Here is a 24,068-nt window from a genome sequence, read left to right as displayed (position 1 = left end):
ACTTTTACTTAAATGAAATCTGAGGTTCTCACATAATCTTAAAACTAGAGAGCTGGAGCTTTAGGAAAATTAGCAGATATTGTGAATTTGGACATTTTATTATAAATCTTACACTAATACTTTGTGACCTGACAAGACTAGCTAGTCAAAATGTTTTAAAATGAGAATTCTATTCAGGTTGAATCAAAGCATTTTATTAACCTCTCCCCCTATCCTGGCTAAATGGAGAAAAAGAAGAAAAACAATGAAAATTGGAAAAAAAATGTTTTAATAATATTTGATTAAATATCAGAGGTAGAAATAAATATCTGAGGTAAAAACCTGTTAACATCAACAGGCAGAAATGAGTGATAATTGGATTTGGTGCAGTCTCTTCCAGTATCCTAAATATAGGAAGTTAATTTGTTACATATCTCCCTCAGACATCCCTGAGAACAGAATTGGCCCAAAGTTTTTGAATAAAACACATCGCAAAAGAAACAAAGTCTAAATCAACATGCTGCACAAATCTTGAATTATACTGCTAGGAAAATAATCTGAAAAGCATTGGAATGTAAATCACTTTGAATGTACTTTAGTGTTTACATAAAGAGTAAGGCAAATTATCCCAAGGTTATTTAATCTTTGTGTTACTAAAAATATATCCAAGCAATAAGCAGTATATATGAAGGGATATAAGGAGACATTTTGAAGCTAAATTAACCTACCTGGTTGATCCTTCTGAGAATGTTTTACAATCTTCAGGGTGTGAACAGACCTCATTCGTTTTGCTGAGATAGTCATTTAAAAGGTAAATGATTTCAGTTTATCAAGTTGCACAGCTAATTCTGTCTATGAAATAGCCACAGCATTTTCTCAAAGCTTTTCCTTGTACTGTTTAAAAGAAAAATCTTTTTTGTGTTCCCAAGAGATGAATGTGCTTCCTTCTTGCAGCATTTGCCAAGAAAGCAAAAGTAATACATTAACTAGGAAGTTGGAGTCCTTTCAGCAGTTGGGTAGGAAGATAAGAGTCTTCTCTTAAAGAAACAGCTCCAGTCCTGCTGAGTTGGAAGTGTCTGTCCCAGCAGACTCAAGTATTCAGGTGTCCTAAGTGATCTGAATCTGGTAATGATATTGAACAGTGTTCTTCCTGCTTTTCTGTGGACTATAGTAAATTGAATGGCCAAAACAAACAAACAAACAAAGGCAGAGATGGCACAGCTGCTTCTGGCACCTGGAACCTATCCCGGTCTGTCTGCTGCTGGCTTGTGTGCTGCAATGTAACCTGCTAAACTTAGTTATCCTGAATGGTGTGGGCAAATGTCCTTCCATGGTGGAAGAAATAAAGCCCCCCTAGAAAACTTTGGCAGAGGATTGTAGGGTACCTCTATGAAAGTTTCATTGAGATGTCTCTAGAGCAGTGGTTCCCAAACTTGTTCCACCGCTTGTGTAGGGAAAGCCCCCGGCAGGCTGGGCTGGTTTGTGTACCTGCCGCATCCGTAGGTTCAGCCAATCACGGCTCCCAGTGGCCGCAGTTCGCTGCTCCAGGCCAATGGGAGCCACTGGAAGCGGCACGGGCCAAGGGACGTACTGGCTGCTGCTTCCAGCAGCTCCCATTGGCCTGGAGCAGCGAACCGTGGCCACTGGGAGCCGTGATCGGCCGAACCTGCGGACGCGGCAGGTACACAAACCGGCCTGGCCCACCAGGGGCTTTCCCTGCACAAGCGGCAGAACAAGTTTGGGATCTACTGCTCTGGAGGATTCACGAGGCATCCCGGTGCACATAAACAAGCTGCTCTGTGTGGTCCCCCCACTGCCTAACTCTAGAGAGGAATGAAAAGCAACTTGACCTCTCTTGATTGTACCACTACCTCTTCTAGCACAAGTAAATTAAAGAAAGGTCAAAAGATGTATCCTGCTTCTTTGGGGGTGCCATCCCTCTAATTCAAAATTAAAATGAACACTTACCTGAGGTTCCTTCCCCTACATCAGGCTCACCCATGCTTGACTGTGCCTCACTGCTCATCTGGATCCCTGGGTCACTTGTTCCCCTTTCTCCTCGTCGTCCTCTTCCTCAGCCACCACCTCTTCCTCCTCACTGTTCATGGCAGGGTCCTGTGACTTGGGCTCCAAGGAGGTATCTGTGGTCCAGTTGGGAATGGGGTCTCGGCTGAGGATGGAATGCAGCTCACTGAAAATGCCGCAGGTCTGCAGCTGAAGGCCAGACTGATTGTTGACCTCCTTGGCCTTCTGGTACGCCTCCTGCAGCTCCTTGGCTGTCACGCAGTGCTGCTGCTGGTTCCTGTCACAGTCTTTCTCCTGCATCCCCTGAGTGATCTGCTCATTGATGTCCACATTTTTACAGCTGGTTTGGAGCGGAGCTTGCATAGCTCTGCTCACTATAGGCCCAGGGCATCCAGCATCTCCTGTGTGCTCCAGGCAGGATCATGTCTGGAGCATGGAGCCGGCATGGTCGGCTGGGTAGTTGCACACAACAACTGACAGTTGCTGGGTGTGCTTGCTAAGCCAGGCAACCAGGAATTTCCAAAATTCACAGGGCTTTAAACAGAAGGGGCAGCTTCCTGTCTACCTGATCCCTGGGCTGTGGGCAGCAGAGTTCACAACCATAATCAGAGCGGTCAGTGTGGGGCATTGTGAGACAGCTCCTGCAGGCCAGTAACAGTCAACTTAAGTTACATAGTTTCTCTTAGTGAAGGTAATGATATACTTTAAACAAGTCACTGCTCATTGCAAGGCATGTGAACACCAGAACTTTATACATAGGCGTGGTAGAATTTTTATATATATAATTTCAATGGACAATATTGGTGTTTATTTTTCAGCATTCAGCCCCATGCTACCCCCATTTTTAGCAATTTAAATGTTCACAGTTGTGAAGAATTATGATTTTTAAGCATTTTTCCTGATATTTTTATATATTTCCAATTTCCTGCAGCTATGAAAATTTAGTGTGTGTGGGAGAGATCAGGCAACAATTATTTAATGACAGTAGATGTTAAAACTCAAAAAGTTAAAGTTTATAACTGCTAAAACACAAATTAACTCCACCAGAGAGGTCCTTTGGGGCCATCTGCCCGTCCCAAGTCAGGATAAAGGAGGAGGGTTGGGCGTGGGGCTAGCAACTCCACCCCGTAAAAAATCAACTTGCTACAGAAACGCCAACAATAGAGATAACAGAGACTTTTACCCTGGAAAAAGAAAGGTCTTCAACTCGAAGACGCATGACGCTGGGTGGTGAAAGTCATGAGGAAGCCTCTAAGCTGATTACCCTTCTTGCAACGAGGAGGATTACCATCGGTACATGGAACGTGAGGACCATGTACGAGTTAAGAAAGACGGCACAGGTCGCAGCAGAGATGAGGAGATACCTGGAACCAGCTAGAGCAAATGGCCCAGGATAAAGGACTCTGGAGATCTGTGGTTGGCGGCCCATACCCCGATTGGGGTGACGGGCATGAGTGAGTGAGTGAAAACACAAATTACAAGATCAGATGCCAAAATATACAGAGTAAATATCCTTGAACAAAACTCTAATAAGTTCTCAAGCAACTTCTTTCTTCCTTTGCCTATCTGTAAATTTCAATTATCGATGGAAATGTGTCTTCCATCCATTGATGTGTGTATGATGAAACTGACATTGACTGATAAAGAGCTAATCCTTCTAACCCTCTGTACACAGTATCAATCTCAGCAAGGCCAACTCCCCTGTTTACACATCCAAGTCTCTCATTAGTAAGGCTAAGATTTTGTCAGTTATTTTTAGTAAAAGTCACAGAGAGTTTGTGGGCAATAAGCAAAAATTCATGGAAGAGTCTGTGACTCTTACTAAAAATTACTATGACAAAATGGGATTAGGGGTTCAGCCCTCACCAGTGCTGTGACTCTGGGGTCCCCTGCTGCCTGTGGTGGCTGGGAGCTGCGCCCCCCATGCTTTAGAGCTCCACCTGCCAGCAGCTGAGAGCTCTGGATCCTCTGCCACCCACTGTGGCTTGGAGCTCTGGGGCCCGTGGCACTGTAAGGATAAGGCCTTTTCCTGTAGCCATATTTTAAATAAATAAATAAATGGAGATATCCCATCTCCTAGAACTGGAAGGGACCTTGAAAGGTCATCGAGTCCAGCCCCCTGCCTTCACTAGCAGGACCAAGTACTGATTTTGCCCCAGATCCCCAAGTGGCCCCCTCAAGGATTGAACTCACAACCCTGGGTTTAGCAGGCCAATGCTCAAACCACTGAGCTATCCCTCCCCCTAAGGCCTAAGGCCTTTGTCTGTGGCCATATTAGGAGAGCAGCAGCCATGAGCTAAGAAGCAGAAAGTCACATCCCATCTAAATTACATTAAAACAATGTAATACCAGGCTGTTAAAAAGGAGACCTCGTCCTAATAGCCCCCACTATCACTAGATAAAGAAACAGATTTTAAAATGATTAAAGAAAACTTAGTTCGATAGCATCCTGTCTGTCAAGAAACCACTTATCAATAGTTGTGGTTGTGAAATCCTCATTTCTTTATTGTTTTGTCTTTACAGTCCCCAAGGCTGGCTCTAGGCACCAGCAAAGCAAGCACATGCTTGGGGCGACCCATTTGCAGGAATGGGACCTGCTCTCGGGGCAGGGAGGGGTGTTGTCTATGCTAGGATGCAGGTTTCTGTCTCTTTCATTGTACAATCTGTGTGTAAACAAGGCAAGTGGTGGTTTAACTGGTCAAGAAGAATTCTGTGGGCTGGGGGGTGTTTGGGAAGGTTATCGGTCACCTTGAGTAGCTACACTGAGGTGAAAGCGTCACTTGCCTCATCTTCACTAGGACTGTATAATGAGATCACTGCCTCGTGTTTGCTATCACATTGACAAAAACACCCTTTCTCCTATGGTGGACATGAGCTAAAAGATTGGATCTAAAGGGATCTAAAGTGGAAAGGGAGACACTCCATCCTCGGCTAGTGCTGTGACTTTTTCTGTGAGCTTCTAATTTAAATGACTGGGGGTAAGATTTATGAGGGGACTCAGTTGCATTGATGCACAATGTTGCAATGCCTAATTGTTAGTTGCCTAGAACATCACAAGAGGAACACTCTGATCCACAGAGCCTGACTTAGATGCCTAGTCTCCCTATAAGATGAACGGAGAGAGACAGGTGCCTTACAATACCATCCACAAGAGCCAGCATGCTTGGTGGGAAGCCATCTAAAATAACCAATGGGAGATGTGAATGTCCTAAGCCCTGCCCCTCTCGAAGATAAGCAGCTAAGTCTGGGGCCTGGTCTACACTACGGGTTTAGGTCGACTTTAGCAGCGTTAAACCGAATTAAGCCTGGACACGTCCACACAACGAAGCCCTTTCTTTCGATTTAAAGGGTCCTTTAAACCGGTTTCTTTACACCACCTCCGACGAGGGGATTAGCGATAAAATCAGCCTTTGCGGGTCGGAATTGGGGTAGTGTGGACGGAATTCGACGTTATTGGCCTCCGGGAGCTATCCCACAGTGCTTCATTGTGACCGCTCTGGACAGCACTCTCAACTCAGATGCACTGACCAGGTAGACAGGAAAAGACCCGCGAAGGTTTGAATTTCATTTCCTGTTTGCCCAGCGTGGAGAGCACAGGTGACCACGCAGAGCTCATCAGCACAGGTAACCGTGATGGAGTCCTCCCAGGATCGCAAAAGAGCTCCAGCATGGACCGAACGGGAGGTACGAGATCTGCTCGCCATATGGGGAGATGAAGCAGTGATAGCTGAACTCCGTAGCAGTAAAAGAAATGGAAAAGTATTAGAAAAGATCTCCAAGGCCATGAAGGACCGAGGCCATAACAGGGACACACAGCAGTGCCGCGTGAAAATTAAGGAGCTACGGCAAGCTTACCACAAAGCCAGAGAAGCAAACGGAAGGTCCGGGGCAGAGCCGCAAACTTGCCGCTACTACGCGGAGCTGCATGCGATCCTAGGGGGTGCAGCCACCACTACCCCAACCGTGTGCTATGACTCTCTCACTGGAGAAACACACAGGGAAGACGGTTCGGGGAACGAGGAAGATGAGGATGGAGGTACTGTAGGTAGCTCACAGCAGCAAGGAAGCGGAGAAACCGGTTTCCCCAACAGCCAGGATATGTTTGTGACCCTGGACCTGGAACCAGTAACCCCCGAACTCACCCAAGACCCTCAGAGCACACAGGAGACCTCTGGTGAGTGTAACTGTGTAAATATTTGTAAACATTACCAAAAAAAAGCAAGCGTGTTTAATGATTACTTTGCCCTGGCAATCGCGGCCAGTACATCTGCTGGAAAAGTCTGTTAACGTGTATGGGGATGGAGCGGAAATCCTCCAGGGACATCTCCAGAAAGCTCTCCTGGTTGAAATGGGGTGATTTTATTAAGGGGAAATTCAGAGGCGCCCGTTCCTGCTCTTCTGACCAGAAATGTTCCCCGCTGTTAACCACGCGGTGGGGGGAGGGGTGAAGTGATCATCCCAGAGAATCGTGTGTGTGGGGGGGGGGTGGTGGTTTACTTGTGTTTGTGCCGCATGTTAACCGGGAAACCGCAGCCCCTCCTTTTACATTGAAACCCCATTTTAAATGGACAACCCAATTCATCCTTGATATGGGAAATGCGCTGCTGTTTGCAACCTTTCCTGCATGTTAAGAAGGTTAAAAAAGCCAAAACACTGTGGCCTACGATGGCTGCCTGCAAGCCGAAATATGCGACCTTGTAATGAAAGAGTGTACCCATTGTTCTCTAAAATGTGTCTTTTTTAACCACCTCTCCCTTCTCCTCCACCAGCTGCAAATGTTTCTCCTTCGCAGAGGCTCGTGAACATTAGAAAGAAAAAACGTAGGACGAGGGACGATATGTTCACGGAGCTGCAGATGTCCGCCCACGCTGATAGAGCACAGCAGAATGCGTGGAGGCAGTCAATGTCAGAGATGAGAAAAGCCTAATATGAACGAGAGGAGAGGTGGCGGGCTGAATCGCGGGATGAACAGAGCAAGTGGCGGGCTGAAGACGATAGGTGGCGTCAGCTTGCAGACAGACGGCAAGAGGCAATGCTCCGTCTGCTGGAGCATCAAACTGATATGCTCGAGCGTATGGTTGAGTTGCAGGAAAGGCAGCAGGAGCAGAGACCGCCACTACAGCCCCTGTGTAACCAACAGCCCTCCTCCCCAAGTTCCATAGCCTCCTCACCAAGACGCCCAAGAACACGGTGGGGGGGCCTCCGTCCACCCAGTCACTCCACCCCAGATGATCGCCCAAGCATCAGAAGGCTGGCCTTCAATAAGAGTTAAATTTTTAAAATGCAGTGTGTCCTTTTCCATCCCTCCTCCCCCACCCATCCCAGGCTACCTTGGCAATTATCCCCCTACCTCTGTAAGGAACTAATAAAGAATGCATGAATGTGAAAAAACAATGACTTTATTGCCTCTGCAAGCGGGAGGGGAGGGTGGGGTAGGGTGGTTGGTTTACAGGGAAGTAGAGTGAACCAGGTCGGGGGGGGTGTTGGAGGGTTCATCAAGGAGAAACAAACAGAAGTTTCACACAGTAGCCTGGCCAGTCACAAAACTCGTTTTCTCTGATGCGCACCACGCCCTGCTGTGCTCCTCTAACCGCCCTGGTGTCTGGCTGCGCGTAATCAGCGGCCAGGCGAGTTGCCTCAACCTCCCACCCCGCCATAAAGGTCTTCCCCTTACTCTCACAGATATTGTGGAGCGCACAGCAAGCAGCAATAACAATGGGGATATTCTTTTCGCTGAGGTCTGAGCGAGTCAGTAAGCTGCCCCAGCGCGCTTTTAAACGTCCAAATGCACATTCCACCACCATTCGGCACTTGCTCAGCCTGTAGTTGAACAGGTCCTGACTCCTGTCCAGGCTGCCTGTGTACGGCTTCATGAGCCATGGTATTAAGGGGTAGGTTGGGTCCCCAAGGATCACGATAGGCATTTCAACATCACCAATGGTCACTTTCTGGTCCGGGAAGAAAGTCCCTTCCTCCAGCTTTCTAAACAGAGCAGAGTTCCTGAAGACGCGAGCATCATGTACCTTTCCCGGCCATCCCACGTTGATGTTGGTGAAACGTCCCTTGTGATCCACCAGGGCTTGCAGCAGCATTGAAAAGTACCCCTTGCGGTTTACGTAGTCGGTGGCTTGGTGCTCCGGTGACAAGATAGGGATATGGGTTCCGTCTATGGCCCCGCCACAGTTTGGGAATCCCATTTCAGCAAAACCATCCACTATTGACTGCACGTTGCCCAGAGTTACTACCCTTGATATCACCAGGTCTTTCATTGCCCTGGCAAATTGGATCACAGCAGCCCCCACCGTAGATTTGCCCACTCCAAATTGATTCCCGACTGACCGGTAGCTGTCTGGCGTTGCAAGCTTCCACAGGGCTATCGCCACTCGCTTCTCAACTGTGAGGGCTGCTCTCATCTTGGTATCCTGGCGTTTCAGGGCAGGGGAAAGCAAGTCACAAAGTTCCATGAAAGTGCCCTTACGCATGCGAAAGTTTCGCAGCCACTGGGAATCGTCCCATACCTGCAGCACGATGCGGTCCCACCAGTCTGTGCTTGTTTCCTGGGCCCAGAATCGGCGTTCCACGGCATGAACCTGCCCCAGTGACACCATGATTTCCACATTGCTGGGGCCTGTGCCTTGTGAGAGGTCTATGTCCATGTCAATTTCCTCATCACTCTCGTCGCCGCGCTGCAATCGCCTCCTCGCCTGGTCCGGGTTTCGCCTTGGCATGTCCTGGCTCTGCATATACTCCAGGACAATGCGCGTGGTGTTCATAGTGCTCATAATTGCCGCGGTGATCTGAGTGGGCTCCATGATCCCAGTGCTAGCTATGGTGCCTGGTCAGAAAAAAGGCTCGAAAGTAGTATCTGATGGACCAGGAGAAGGAGGGAGGGCGGGAGGGAGGGAGGGCCGAGTGACGACATGGCGTACAGGTACAGGAACAGGGAGAAACACAAACAACTGTCACACAGAATGTCCCCCCAAAGATTAAACTGGAAACCCTGGGCTTAGCAGGCCGTTGATTTCACGGAGGAAGGGGAAGCAAATGAATACAGAACAAATCTATTTTTTACATCTTAAGGTGGCAGCCGACGGTGCAGCATGAGTGATAGCCTCTCCAGTACGATGATGACGGTTACCAATCATAAAATACCATCATCTGCCAAAAGGCAAGGGGCTGCTGCTGTGTAGCAATGCAGCCCCACGTCTGCCAGCCCCACGTCCGCCAGCACCCAGCATCGCCCTCGGCCTCTTCTGGGTGCTTAGCAGACAATACTGGGCAATTGGCAGAAAATAGTATATTACGACTGGTAACCATCATCATCAAAACAGTAGCATGTCTGCCCAGGTGGCCATGATTGACAGCCATACCAGTATGACGACGATGGGTACCAGTCATAATATACCATTGCCTGCAAGGGGCTGGTGCAATGCAGCCCTACGGCTGCCAGCCCCATGGCTATCACTCATGCTACACCGTCTACCGCCAAAAGGCAGTTAGCAGCTGCTGCTGTGTAGCAATGCAGTCCCACGTCTGCCGGCACCCAGAGGACATATGGTGATGGTGAGCTCAGCTGAGCTGAGCGGGCTCCATGTTGTCTGCACAGGTAACCCAGGTAACCCAGGTAAAAAGGCGCGAATCTGCCGTTGCTGTGACGGGGGAGGGAGGGGCCTGACGACATGTACCCAGAACCGCCCGCGACACTGTTTTGCATCATCCGGGCATTGGGATCTCAACCCAGAATTCCAAGGGGCGGCGGAGACTGCGGGAACTGTGGGATAGCTGTGGGATAGCTACCCATAGTGCAATGCTCCGGAAGTCGACGCTAGCCTTGTACTGTGGACGCGGTCCGCCGACTAGAGCACCTAGAGCATTTTATTGTGTGGACACACACAATCGGCTGTATACAACCGATTTCAATAAAACCGGCTTCTATAAATTCGAACTAATTTCATAGTGTAGACATACCCTGGGTTGCTGAGCGGGGAGGGGCACCTACATCTGCTTAGCAATTCATGAATGGGAACCCACTACCTGAGGCATTTCTTGTCGAAATGAGTTAGGTACCTGCTGCGCTGCACGCAACATGTGTGAAGCCAGGAAACAGGGTACATGGGCTGGGGGGGACCCCAACATCAGTCCCCCACTCTGCACAGCAGACAGGAGATTTCCAGGAACAGGGTGACCAGGACCAGCTTCAAGGCGGGGGGAAGGGGTGCAGGAGCAGTGGTGGCTGCAGACGGGAGCAGAGCAGCGGGGGGAGGAGGGGAACCCTGCATCAGAGGTTTCCCCCCATAGAACGGCACCCCTGGGTGGTTGCTCATCCATCCACCCTTAAGGCTGGCCCTGACATCAGGGACATTTATCAAGAGACAATGGTGTGACGAAGTGGGACTTTTCTTAATGTTTCCTCTCAACACTATGTGGGTGCCTCAGTTTCCCCTATGCATTTGTTAAGTCTCTAGGTGGTGGGCTAAAGGCCAGTGTGCATAAATCACCGACACTCTGTCTCCCTGGCAACAAATGGCTGGGGCCTTCCCCCCTGCAAGGGGATAGCTAAAGGTGAACAAAGAGATCAGGTGACCTCCTGGCCCAGGAAAGAGACAAAGGCCAGAAAGGAGGGGCTGGAGGGGGTTTCAGTTTGGAGCTGGCTGGGCACAGGAAGTGAGGGCAGATGGGGTTGTCTGGCTCGCTGGACCCCAGAATGGACCTGGCTGAGGGTCCCGTTTGCTGTACCTACAAGCTCTGTTTTAGACCGTGTTCCTGTCATCTAATAAACCCCCGTTTTACTGTCTGGCTAAGAGTCACGTCTCACTGTGAAGTGGGGGGTGCGTGCAGGACCTCTGGTTTCCCCAGGACCCCGCCTGGGCAGACTCGCTGTGGGAAGGGCACGGAGGGGCATATTCTGAATGCTCAAAGGTCAGATCCAGGAGGTGAAGCCATGTGAGCTTCTTGCCCTGAAGATAAGTCTGCTCCAAGGGAGAGGAGGCTCCCCAAAGTCCTGACTGGCTTTGTGGGGAGCAGTTCCAAAGCATCGCCCGGGGACTCCGTGACAAATGGGCACTAGGGAGTCACAGGAACAGCCCTGCAATCCATAAAGCTGAGTGAGGGACCTAGACTCCCTATGCAATTCCCCTTTGCTCAGCATCTCCCATTGGCTGGCTTTGGCAGCTCCCTGCCTGGCATGCTGGCTTTTGTGTCACCCATTCTAAGGCCTGGTCTGCAATAGGAGGTTATGTCGAATTTAGCAGTGTTAAATCGAATTAACCGTGCACCCGTCCACAGAACGAAGCTATTTAGTTCGACATAGAGGTCTCTTTAAATCGATTTCTGTACTCCTCCCTGACGAGGGGAGTAGCACTAAATTCAACATGGCCATGTCGAATTAGGGTAGGTGTGGATGGAATTCGACGCTAATAGCTCCGGGAGCTATCCCACAGTGCACCACTCCGTTGACACTCTGGACAGCAGTCCGAGCTCGGATGCTCTGACCAGCCACACAGGAAAAGCCCCGGGAAAATTTGAATTCCTTTTCCTGTCTGGCCAGTTTGAATCTCATTTCCTGTTTGGACATCGTGGCGAGCTCAGCAGCACTGGCAACGATGCAGAGCTCTCCAGCAGAGGTGACCATGCAATCTCGGAATAGAAAGAGGGCCCCAGCATGGACTGATCAGGAAGTCTTGGCTCTGATCACTGTGTGGGGCGATGAGTCCGTGCTTTTGGAGCTGTCCTCCAAGAAACGGAATGCGAAGATCTACGAGAAGATCTCAAAAGCCATGACAGAGAGAGGATACAGCTGGGATGCAATGCAGTGCCGCGTGAAAATCAAGGACCTGAGACAAGGCTACCAGAAGACCAAAGCGGCAAACGGACGCTCCAGATCCCATCCCCAGACATGCCGTTTCTACGAGGCACTGCATTCCATCCTCGGTGCGGCTGCCACCACTACCCCGCCACTGACCGTGGACTCAGAGGATGGGATATTGTCGACGGCTGCTTCCTCGGAGATGTTAGCGGACGGGGAAGAGGAGGAAGGAGATGAGGAGGACGAGGCAGTTGACAGCGCTTACAATGCTGATTTCCCCGACAGCCAGGATCTCTTCATCACCCTCATGGAGATCCCCTACCAACCCTCCCCAGGCGTTAACCCGGACCCTGAATCAGTGGAAGGATCAGTCGGTAAGTGTTTTAAACATGTAAACATTTATTTTGAACAGAACAGGAATATTAACAATGGGTTTTTCATGATTAGTTTGCCCTAGGCGCTTAACGTTTTAGTCCTTGGCAGTGCAACTACTGCAAAAGAATCTAACAATGTCCGGTTTATCATGATTAGTTTGCCCTAGGCGCTCTACTTTTTAGTCCTTGCCAGTGCAGCTACTGGAAAATAAGGTCTATATGTCCGGGGATAGAGCTGAAATCCTCATGGGACATCTCCACGAAGCTCTCCTGGAGGTAATTGGAAAGCCTTTGCATGAGGTTCCTGGGGAGAGCGGCCTTATTGAGTCCTCCATGGTAGGAAACTTTTCCGTGCCAGGCTATCATCAAGTACTCTGGGATCATTGCCTCGCAGAGCATGGTGGCATACAGCCCTGGTTTTTGCTGGCTTTCACACAGCATGCGGTCTTTCTCTGTGTCAGAAATCCTCATCAGAGTGATGTCGCTCATGGTGACCTGCTTTGAATTAGGGGAATGTTAGTATTGGGACTGCTTGCCTGTTCCTTTCCATAACTGTAACCGGTGGTTTACAGCCACGCGATGGAGGCGGGAGAGGGGCAGCATACAGGGATCTTTCCCGGGGACAGCCACGAGGGGGTGGGACAGGGGCAGAGTTCATGCTGGCCGGATTGCCGAACTGGCTAACGCTACGAGCATTGCTTTGAACGTGAAAGGAGGGCACTGCTATAAATTAAGTTTTAAGCAGCCAAAAGTCTACGGCTTACCATGTCAGCCTGCTACCCGAATTCCGCTGTCCTGCCCTGCTTGTCTGATCTCCACTGCAAGACCCCAGGCACTGAATGCGAAGGCCGAAAATTCGACCTTGTCCTGAGTGTGCGTGTGATAGGTGCTGTGCATGGTCTTGTTCACAGAGAAAGACTATGTTCATTGTTCACAAAAATGTATCTTTGTGAGGAATTCACTCCCTTTTTCCCATCCCACAGCTGCGACTGTCTCCCGACCTACCCCGCCGGCATCCCCCCCCCCCACAGGCTGGGGCAGATTAGGCGGAGAAAGAGAAGGACACGGGACAAGATGTTCTCAGAACTTATGGGCTGCTCCCGAGCCAAGGAGGCCCAGCAGACCCAGTGGAGGGAGAACATGTCGCAATTCCAGCGATCACACAGCGAACGGGAGGAGAGGTGGTGGCAGGAAGACCAGCAGGCGACTCAAATGTTGCTTGGACTAATGAGGGAGCAAACGGACACGCTCCGGCACCTTCTAGATGTTCTGCAGGACCGGAGGCAGGAGGACAGAGCCCCGCTGCAGTCTATCTCTAACCGCCCTCCCCCGCCACAAAGTCCCATACCCCCCTCACCCAAAGTCCCAAGAAGGAGGGGCGGCAGGGGCCGTGAAAACTGTCACTCCACCCCTGCAGACTGCTCAAGTACCAGAAGGCTCTCATTCCCCAAAATTTGATAAGTCCTTTCCTTCCCACCTCACCCAAGCCCCCGTCCTAGTGTCATCCCCTAACTGTGTAGTTGCTAATAAAAAATACGTTTCTGTTAAATACTGTTTCCATCATGTTCTTTTAGGCCTGGTCTACACTAGGCGTTTATGTCGAAGTTAGCGCCGTTACATCGAATTAACCCTGCACCCGTCCACACTGCGATGCTATTTAGTTCGACATAGAGGTCTCTTTAATTCGACTTCTGTACTCCTCCCCGACGAGGGGAGTAGCGCTAAATTCGACATGGCCATGTCGAATTAGGGTAGGTGTGGATGGAAATCGACGCTAATAGCTCCGGGAGCTATCCCACAGTGCACCACTCTGTTGACGCTCTGGACAGCAGTACGAGCTCGGATGCTCTGACCAGCCACACAGGAAAAGCCCCGGGAAAATTTGAATTTGAATTCCTTTTCCTGTTTGGCCAGTTTGAATCTCATTTCCTGTCTGGACATCATGGCGATCACAGCAGCACTGGCAACGATGCAGAGCTCTCCAGCAGTGATGGCCGTGGAGTCTGTGAATAGAAAGAGGGCCCCAGCATGGACTGATCGGGAAGTCTTGGATCTCATCGCTGTGTGGGGCGATGAGTCCGTGCTTTCCGAGCTGCGCTCCAAGAAACGGAATGCAAAGATCTATGAGAAGATCTCTAAAGACATGTCAGAGAGAGGATACAGCCGGGATGCAACGCAGTGCCGCGTGAAAATCAAGGACCTGAGACAAGGCTACCAGAAGACCAAAGAGGCAAACGGACGCTCCGGATCCCATCCCCAGACATGCCGTTTCTACGAGGCACTGCATTCCATCCTCGGTGCGGCCGCCACCACTACCCCACCAGTGACTGTGGACTCTGAGGATGGGATAGTGTCCACGGCTGGTTCCTCGGACATGTTAGGGGACGGGGAAGATGAGGAAGGAGATGAGGAGGGCGAGGCAGTCGGCAGCGCTCACAACGCTGATTTCCCCGACAGCCAGGATCTCTTCATCACCCTTACAGAGATCCCCTACCAAGCGTCCCCAGCCGTTAACCCGGACACAGAATCTGGGGAAGGATCAGCCAGTAAGTGTTGTAAACATCTAAACATTTATTTTTAACAGAACAGGAATATTAACAATTAAAAGAATGGGCTGTTCATGATTACTTTGCCCTAGGCGCTTAACGGTTCAGTCATGGGCAGTGCAAGTTTTGAAAAAAAATCTAGCAATGTCCGGTTTTCCGTGATTGTCCTGCCCAAGCCGCTCTACTGTTTATTCCCTGCTACTGCAGCTACAGTAAAATGCGGTCTATATGTCCGGGGATAGAGCAGTAATCCTCCTGGGACATCTCGATGAAGCTCTCCTGGAGGTAATTGGAAAGCCGTTGCATGAGGTTCCTGGGGAGAGCGGCCTTATTGGGTCCTCCGAAGTACGACACGTTGCCGCGCCACGAGACTATCAAGTACTCGGGAATCATTGCTCTGCACAGCAGGGCGGCATACGGCCCTGGTCTTTGGAGGCTTTCCCGGAGCATTCTCTCTCTCTCGCTCTCAGAGATCCTCATCAGGGTGATGTCGCCCATGGTGACCTGCTTTGAATTAGGTAGGGGAATGTTAGTGTTGGGACTGCTTGACCGTTCCTTTACAGAACTGTAACCGCTGGTTTGCAGCCACGCGGTGGAGGCGGGAGAGGGGCAGCCGAAAGGGATCATTCCCGGGGACAGCCGCGATGGGGTGGGACAGGGGCAGAGTTCCCGCTTGCCGGATTGCTGGCAGCAGGGACTGACATTGCTTTAAATGTGAAATGAGGCCAGTGGTAATATAAAAGTTTTAAACTGCCACAAGTCTACGGCTTACCATGTCTGCCTGCAACAGAAATTCCGTTGTGCTGCCCCGCTTCTCAAATGTGCTGTGCAAGACCCCAGGCACTGAATGCGAAGGCCGAGAATTCGACCTTGTGCTGAGTGCGCATGTGATAGGTGCTGTGCATGGTCTTGTTCACAGAGAAAGACTATGTTCTTTGTTCACAACTACATTTATCTTTCTGAGGAATTCACTCCCTTTTTCCCATTCCCACAGCCACATCTGCGACTGTCTCACAACCTAGCCTGGCATCACACTCCCAGAGGCTAGCGCGGATTAGGCATAGGAAGAAGAGGACACGGGAGGACATGTTCTCGGAGCTTATGGCCTGTTCCCAAGCCCAGGCAGCACAGCAGACCCAGTGGCGGGAGAACTTGACCCAAATGCACCAAGCAAACATGGATCGGGAGGAGAGGTGGCGGCAGGAAGACCAGCAGGCGACTCAAACGCTGCTTGGACTACTGAGGGAGCAAACAGACACGCTCTGGCACCTTGTGGATGTTCTGCAGGAACGGAGGCAGGAGGACAGAGCCCCGCTGCAGTCCATCTCTAACCGCCCTCCCCCACCACCAAGTCCCATACCCACCTCACCCAAAGTGCAAAGAAGGAGAGGCGGCAGAGTCCGTGCTAACTCTCACTCCACCCCTGCAGAGAGCTCGAGTAGCAGAAGGCTCTCATTCCCCAAAATTTGAAAAGTTCTTTCCTTCCCGCCTGACACAAGCCCCCGTCCAAGTTTCACCTCCCAGTTCCATGTGTAGTTGATAATAAAAAATACGTTTCTGTTAACTACTGTTTCAATCATGTTCTTTTGGAGGAGGAGGGGAAAGGGGGTTGGTAATTGGACAGGACAGTCACCTTTGGCAGGGTACATAGGCGGGGGCAGGCACAGCAGCAGGGCACATAGACAGTGCAGTGATGCAGTGACTAGTTACCCTGGTTAGTCTGGGAGGTGGTTTTCATGTTCTGTGGTGGGGGGTGGGTTGCTCTGTGACTTTGTGGCGGGGGAGGGCAGTTACAGATCTTAAGCGGCGGTCCTTATGCAGGATCACAGAGCCACGCAGCAGGGGATCTGTAACCGTCCTCCCCCTGCCACAAAGTCACATAGCCCCCCCATACACACAGTCCCGATCAGGAGGGGTGACAGGCTCCGTTGAAACAACCATCCCACCGCAGCGGAGCCTGTCAATCCTTGAGTTTAGAAGCTTCATTCGCGTCACTACACTACACCCGCTCCGCACCACAGTCTGCGTCCCAGTTTTAAAAAATTCCCGCGAAAACAGTAGTAAAGAAAACGGTGTGCATTAACAAAGAAGAACTATTTTTATTTCGACACGTGTGTTGGAAGGAGGGTGAAGGGGGTATGTTACTGGATAGGATAGTCAACATTAACTGGGTAAAGAAACGGGGGCAGGTTCAGCTTCTCTGTACACAAACTTTAAAGTCACAGGTTACCCTGCTCACTCAGGAACTTTGCTTTCAAAGCCTCCCAGATGCACAGCGCGTCCCGCTGGTCTCTTCTAATCGCCCGGCTGTCTGGCTGTGCGTAATCAGCAGCCAGGCTATTTTCCTCAACCTCCCACCCCGCCATAAAGGTCTCCCCCTTGCTCTCACAGAGATTGTGGAGCACACAGCAAGCTGCTATAACAATGGGGATATTGGTTTCGCTGAGATCACAGCGAGTCAGTAAGCTTCTCCATCTCCCCTTGAGACGGCCAAAAGCACACTCCACCACCATTCTGCACTTGCTCAGCCGGTAGTTGAAGAGTTCTTTTTCACTGTCCAGGGCGCCAGTATAGGGCTTCATGAGCCAGGGCATTAGCGGGTAGGCTGGGTCCCCGAGGATGACTATAGGCATCTCCACATCCCCAACAGTTATTTTGTGGTCCGGGAAGTAAATACCTTGTTGCAGCCGTCTAAACAGACCAGAGTTCCTGAAAACACGAGCGTAATGAACCTTGCCTGGCCATCCCACGTAGATGTTGGTAAAACGTCCCCTGTGGTCCACCAGTGCTTGCAGCACCATGGAAAAGTAGCCCTTTCGGTTAATGTACTGGCTGGCCTGGTGGTCCGGTGCCAGGATAGGGATGTGAGTTCCATCTATGGCCCCACCGCAGTTTGGGAATCCCATCTCTGCGAAGCCATCTATGATCGCCTCCACGTTTCCCAGGGTCACTACCTTTGGCAGCAGTACATCAACGATTGCCTTCGCTACTTGCATCACAACAACCCCCACGGTAGATTTGCCCACCCCAAAGTGGTTCGCGACTGACCAGTAGCTGTCTGGCGTTGCAAGCTTCCAGAGGGCTATGGCCACTCGCTTCTGGACACTCAGTGCAGCTCGCAACCGGGTGTCATTGCGCTTCAGGGCAGGGGACAGCAACTCACAAAGTTCCAGGAAAGTTCCCTTCCGCATGCGAAAGTTTCGCAGCCACTGGGATTCATCCCAGACCTGCAGCACTATGCGGTCCCACCACTCAGTGCTTGTTTCCCGTGCCCAGAATCGCTGTTCCACGGCATCAACATGACCCATTGCCACCGTGATGTCCTCAGCGCTGGGTCCCATTCTTTCTGAGAGGTCTGTGCTACTCTCAGACTTCAGGCCATCACCGCAGTGCCGTAGCCTCCTCGCCTGACTTTTCTGCATCTGCCTCAGGGAAACCTGTATGATAAGCTGCGAGGCGTTGAGAGCGGCCACAACTGCAGCGATGGTCGCAGCAGGCTCCATGCTCGCAGTGCTGTGGCGTCCGCGCTGTCAATGACTGGAAAAGTGCGCGAACTGATTTCCCGCCGGCGCTTTCAGGGAGGGAGGGCGGGAGTGATGGACGGATGACGACAGTTACCCAAAAGCACCCTCAACACATTTTGTTACCCAGAAGGCATTGCTGGCTACACCCAGAATTCCAATGGGCAGAGGGGACTGCGGGAACTGTGGGATAGCTGACCACAGTGCACCGCTTCGAATGTCGACGCTTTCACCGTTAGTGTGGACTCACAAAGTCGAATTACTGTCCTTAGTGTGGACACACACGTTCGACTTTGCAATATCGATTCCAAAAATTCGATGCAAGTAAAATCGAACTACTCTCGTAGTGTAGACAAGGTCTTAGAGGATAGTGTGTTTGAAGGGGAGAAAGGGGGTTGGTAATTGGAGAGGACAATCACCTTTGCCAGGGTACAGACATGGGAGCAGGTTCAGCAGAAGCTCAAACACACATTGCAGTCACTAGGCATCCTGGTCAGTCTGGGAGGTGGTTTTCATGTTCTGTGTGGAGGGAGCTATGTGACTTTGTGGTGAGGGAGGGCCATTAGAGATCTTATGCAGCGGTCCTTAGCCTGGATCACAGAGCCATGCAGCAGAGGATATGTAACCATCCTCCCCTGCTACAAAGTCACATAGCCCGCCCACACAGAGTCCCGAAAAGGAGGGGTGGCAGGCTCCGTTGAAACAACCAGTCTACCGCTGTGGACCGCTCTAGGAGCAGGAGCCTGTCATTCCTCGAGTTTAGAAGCGTTCTTTCCATCACTACGCCCGCTCCCCACCACAGTGTGCATCCCAGTTTCAACACTTTACCGCGAAATCCGTAATAAAGAAAACGGTGTTAATTAACAAAGTTCTGTTTATTTTATTTTTAACCGTGTGTTGGAAGGGGGGGAACGGGGTGAACGGGGTATGTAACTGGAGAGGATAGTCAACATTAAGTGGGTAAAGAAATGGGGGCAGGTTCAGCTTCTCTTTAAACAAACTTAATAGTCACAGGTTACCCTGCTCACTCAGGAACTTTGCTTTCAAAGCCTCCCGTATGCACAGCGCGTCCCGCTGGTCTCTTCTAATCACCCGGCTGTCTGGCTGGGTGTAATCAGCAGCCAGGCTATTTGCCTCAACCTCCCACCCCGCCATAAAGGTCTCCCCCTTGCTCTCACAGAGATTGTGGAGCACACAGCAAGCTGCAATAACAATGGGGATATTGGTTTCGCTGAGATCAGAGCGAGTCAGTAAGCTTCTCCATCTCCCCTTGAGACGTCCAAAAGCACACTCCACCACCATTCTGCACTTGCTCAGATGATAGTTGAAGAGTTCTTTTTCACTGTCCAGAGCGTCTGTATAGGGCTTTATGAGCCAGGGCATTAGTGGGTAGGCTGGGTCCCTGAGGATCACTGTAGGCATCTCCACATCCCCAACAGTTATTTTGTGGTCCGGGAAGTAAATACCTTCCTGCTGCCATCTAAACAGACCAGAGTTCCTGAAAACACGAGGGTCATGAACCTTGCCTGGCCATCCGATGTTGATATTTGTAAAACGTCCCCTATGGTCCACCAGTGCTTGCAGCACCATTGAAAAGTAGCCCTTTCTGTTAAGGTACTGGCTGGCCTGGTGGTCCGGTCCCAGGATAGGGATGTGAGTTCCATCTATAGCCCCACCGCAGTTTGGGAATCCCATCACGGCAAAGCCATCTATGATGACCTGCACGTTTCCCAGGGTCACTACCTTTGACAGCAGTACCTCAACGATTGCGTTGGCTACTTGCATCACAGCAACCCCCATGGTAGATTTGCCCACGCCAAAGTGGTTCGCAACTAACCAGTAGCTGTCTGGCGTGGCAAGCTTCCAGAGGGCGATGGCCACTCGCTTCTGGACAGTCAGGGCTGCTCACATCCGGGTGTCCTTGCACTTCAGGGCAGGAGACAGCAACTCACAAAGTTCCAGGCAAGTTCCCTTACGCATCCGAAAGTTTCGCAGCCACTGTGATTCATCCCAGACCTGCAGCACTATGCAGTCTCACCAGTCCGTGCTTGTTTCCCGGGCCCAGAATCACTGTTCCACAGCATCAACATGACCCATTGCCACCATGATGTTCACGGCACGGGGTCCCGTGCTTTGTGAGAGGTCTGTGCCCCTCTCAGACTTAATGTCCTCACCGCGCTGCCGTAGCCTCCTCGCCTGTTTTCTCAGCATCTGACTCTGAAAAAGGTGGACGATAAGGTGTGAGGTGTTGACAACGGCCATAACTGCAGTGATGATCGCAGCGGGCTCCATGCTCGCAGTGCTGTGGCGTCCGCGCTGTCACTCACCAGAAAAGTGCATGAAATGATTGCCCGCCGGCGCTTTCACGGAGGGAGGGCGGGAGTGAGGGTTGAATGATGACAGTTACCCCAAACCACCCTCGACACATTTTTTGCCCCAGCAGGCATTGGGGCCTCGACCCAGAATTCCAATGGGCAGCGGGGACTGCGGGAACTGTGGGATAGCTGCCCACAGTGCACCGCTTCCAATGTCGATGCTTGCCCCATTAGTGTGAACTCACAAAGTCGAATTACTGTCCTTAGTGTGGATACAGACGTTCGACTTTGTAATATCGGTTCCACAAATTTGATTTAAGTAAAATCGAACTACTCTCGTAGTGTAGACATACCCTAAGGCACTTACATCTCCCCATAACTCAGGCTTTGCGGCTCACAGTGTCATTCCAGTGATTTTCTAGGCAGCTGCAATTTAGACTCAGCGACATTCAGCATTGTAATACCCGAGTCCCTTCATGGATCCTGCACTTCGTCTCCAACTCAATAGTAGAGATTGAAATCTCCCAGCATGCAGCAGGTTCATGAGGCCGGGGACCCTGCTCGCTTTTTCTGAGCCCAGATGGCCCCCAGGACTCCCAAGGGAAGGGTGAGCTAGTGAGGGGCACTGCAGTTAGGTTGGTCGTTTTGTGTTACATGATCTGAACTCTCTTGTGCTTTATCTGGTTAAGTGAAAGAGCAATAGTGTGTTGGACATGTGCAAAGAGTTTGTCTCTGTGTTAAATGGCTTGTCTACACTGGCAATTCACAGCGCAGTAACTTGCTGACTCAGGGGTGTGAAAAATCACCCCCCCCCCCGAGCACAATATGTTTGAGTGCTGTAGAGCGCCAGTGTAGACAGGCTCTGAGTGCTCGGAGCTATTCCCCTCATTGACCTGGTTTACCAGGAGCACTAGGAGAGCTCTCTCCCCCGTGCTTGTGGGTGACCACACAGGCAGTGTTTTGCTGTCTAGTGTAGACAGAGCCAAATGCTTCACAACTACTGCATGTCTCCAGAGAGAGTTCAGCTGAAACCAGCAGGCTCTCATCTTGGCGTGGAGTTCTGGGAGATGTTGGGTTTAAGCATGTGGGAGTTTGGAGGATCAGCTGAACACCAGGGAGTTAGGTAGCAAGTTTTGCACCTCAGGTAGGAGGCTAGAGAGCCCCCAAGAATAGGCCCGGGGCCCTGCTCTAAGTTTGGAGCAGTGGATGGACTCTGTTCTGGTCCCAGAAACTTGAATTATCTGGGGATCCTGGAGCTCAGATGTTTGGGTTCCCCTTACAGCAGTCTGGTGGTACTGTTCTCTGTGGCCCGAATAGAGCAGCTGGTGGCTTTAACCATAGATACCTGTGGCCAGCAGTATCCCCGACTGCTGCTGGGAATGTGGCAGCTCCATCAAGGGGAGCAGGGAGATGTAGCAGGGGAGGAGGCAGAAAAGCAGCAAGATAGACCGGAGAACCCAAGGGGACTGTCTGTGACTCCATGTTCAGGCTGTTATGGTGCTTGAGAGGTTCACATTTGATACTTAGCGTAGGGTTTGTATAGGGTTACCATATTTCAGCAAGCAAAAAAGAGGACGGGAGGAGCCCCGCCCCCGTCCTGCCCTGGCCCCTGCCCCTCTCACTTCCCCCCCTCAGAAACCCCAACCCTCCCCTCGCTCCTTGTTCCCTGACTGCCTCCTCCTGGGACCCCTGCCCCTAACTGCCCCCCAGGACTCCACCCCCTACCTAAGCCTCCCTGTTCCTTGTCCCCTAACTGCCCCCTCCTAAGACCCCCCCAATGGCCCCCAGGACCCTACCCCCTACCCGTACCCTGACTGCCCAAAACCTTATCCCCACTCCCAGAAAGCCCCCTCCCCGAACTCCCGACCCCCCCCGGTCTCTTGACTGCCCCCTCCAGAACCTCCCTGCCCCTTCTCCGACCCCCTGGCCCCCTTGTTGTTGGCCTTTCTTCGCCTAATGTCTCGGTGAGCCATTCATCCCGGCAGGCTGGGGAGCAGCGGGGGAGGAGCTCCAAACTGCCGGAGATGATCTGTGAATGCAGGCAGTGATCTCTGCTGCAGGGAGGAGGAGGGAGAAGTGGAGGAGGGGTCTCTCTGGCTGTCAAGCCCCATGTAAGTGGCACCATCCGGCCGGCCGGCTCGCTTTGCCTGGGGGGGGAAGAGTCCAGACATTTACAAATTCCCCCCGGACGCTATTTTTAGCGCAAAAAGCCGGACATGTCCGGGGGAATCAGGACGAATGGTAACCCTAGGTTTGTACCCTGGTTTGTAACTGTTTGCCCTGAGATTGGAACTCACATTTGTGAGCTACTCTAGACAGTGGAGTTGAACCTGCATCTCCCACATGCCAATGGAGTGCTCTGACCATGGGGGTAAAAGTTATAAGGCAGGTGACATCAAAAAAACCATCTCCACCTCCCCCCTTCACATTTTGTGTGGAGCAAGGCAGGTGCCTACCTCATTCCAGCAAGAAACGCCTTAGGCGCCTGAGCCATCTGACGTCAGGCACTGGGTTCCCATCTGTGGGTTGCTAAGCAAAGACAGACGCCCCTCTGCAGCCCAGATTTAGGCACCGGTCTGTGAGAGGGGGCAGGGCTTTGGACACCCCTCCCCCCTGGTCAGCATCTCTCCTTGTGTAGCTTAGATGGCTCCCTGCCTAGTGAGCTGGCTTTTGTAAATAACACTGTAAGGTGCCTCTGATGCCCATGCATTGTCTACGGAGTTTCGGCACCTGACTCAGTTTTGCAGAATGTGATTTTCTGGTAGCCTACAAACTAGGCCCTGTGACGCTCAGCTTTGCAACACCAAGTCCCTGCATGGACTGCACCCTGTGCAACCAGTCACTTCTCCGCAGAGTACAGCTGAGCAATTCCTGATTGGCATGGGTGTGTACAGGACAGAGACAGAGCACAGGCTGGAGAGTGACGCATCACAGTAAAGCCCAAACTCTCCTCCTAGAAGCGCGATATTCCCTGTGGGGGCTGGGGGGACAGGATCAAGTCAGGAAGCAAATCCCACGGCTCTGCCCCCAACAGCTGCAGCTGAAACATTAAAGTGGAACAAACACCAAGAATTGTTTGTAATGTTTTATTTACAGTAAGTAACTAAAGGTGGTAAGTAAACCGAGCCGAGAAGGAGCCTTAATAACCACAGCATGGCAAGGAGATTCCCCAGCTACTGAGAAAAGTTTTCTTTATGGCACTAAAATAGTTCCAGTGGCCAGGAATTAATATAGGGAATTAATGAGTTACACTCTCACGTTCAGCAACATGGCATACATCTCTCTGTTCCCTTTCCTTTCATATTGTCCTTTTCTATTCATTTTTCTAACCCTCACTTCTGATCCCTGTTTCCTGTTTCTCGCCCACTCTCCTCCCCTCCCTGTTACAGATCATCCCCCATGACTGCTCCATTTCCCCCCTCCGCCGCCCCCAATTTTATCCCTTCCCCTCTTGCTGTCACCTGGCTGGTTCCCTGCCACTGATATTTTCCTGTCACTCTTCT

General features: G+C 51.2%; 2 protein-coding genes across 6 annotated transcripts in view; one reads left to right on the top strand and one right to left on the bottom strand.

Annotated features, from left to right (window-relative positions):
- The window catches only part of LOC101934496 (butyrophilin subfamily 1 member A1-like), a 31,469-nt gene extending 30,623 nt beyond the window's left edge, over positions 1 to 846 (bottom strand). For both annotated transcript variants that reach the window (XM_065563238.1, XM_065563239.1), the window contains exon 1: positions 708 to 846. The gene's annotated coding sequence lies outside the window, so the exon portion shown is untranslated. The remainder of the gene's footprint in view (positions 1 to 707) is intronic.
- Positions 1 to 24,068, top strand: part of LOC101946744 (serine/threonine-protein phosphatase 1 regulatory subunit 10) — a 345,369-nt gene that overhangs the window by 152,963 nt on the left and 168,338 nt on the right. The window lies entirely within an intron of this gene.

The sequence above is a fragment of the Chrysemys picta genome, chromosome 12, assembly GCF_011386835.1.
Source record: "Chrysemys picta bellii isolate R12L10 chromosome 12, ASM1138683v2, whole genome shotgun sequence".
Taxonomy (NCBI): domain Eukaryota; kingdom Metazoa; phylum Chordata; order Testudines; family Emydidae; genus Chrysemys; species Chrysemys picta.
This window is presented reverse-complemented; position numbering and strand designations above follow the sequence as displayed.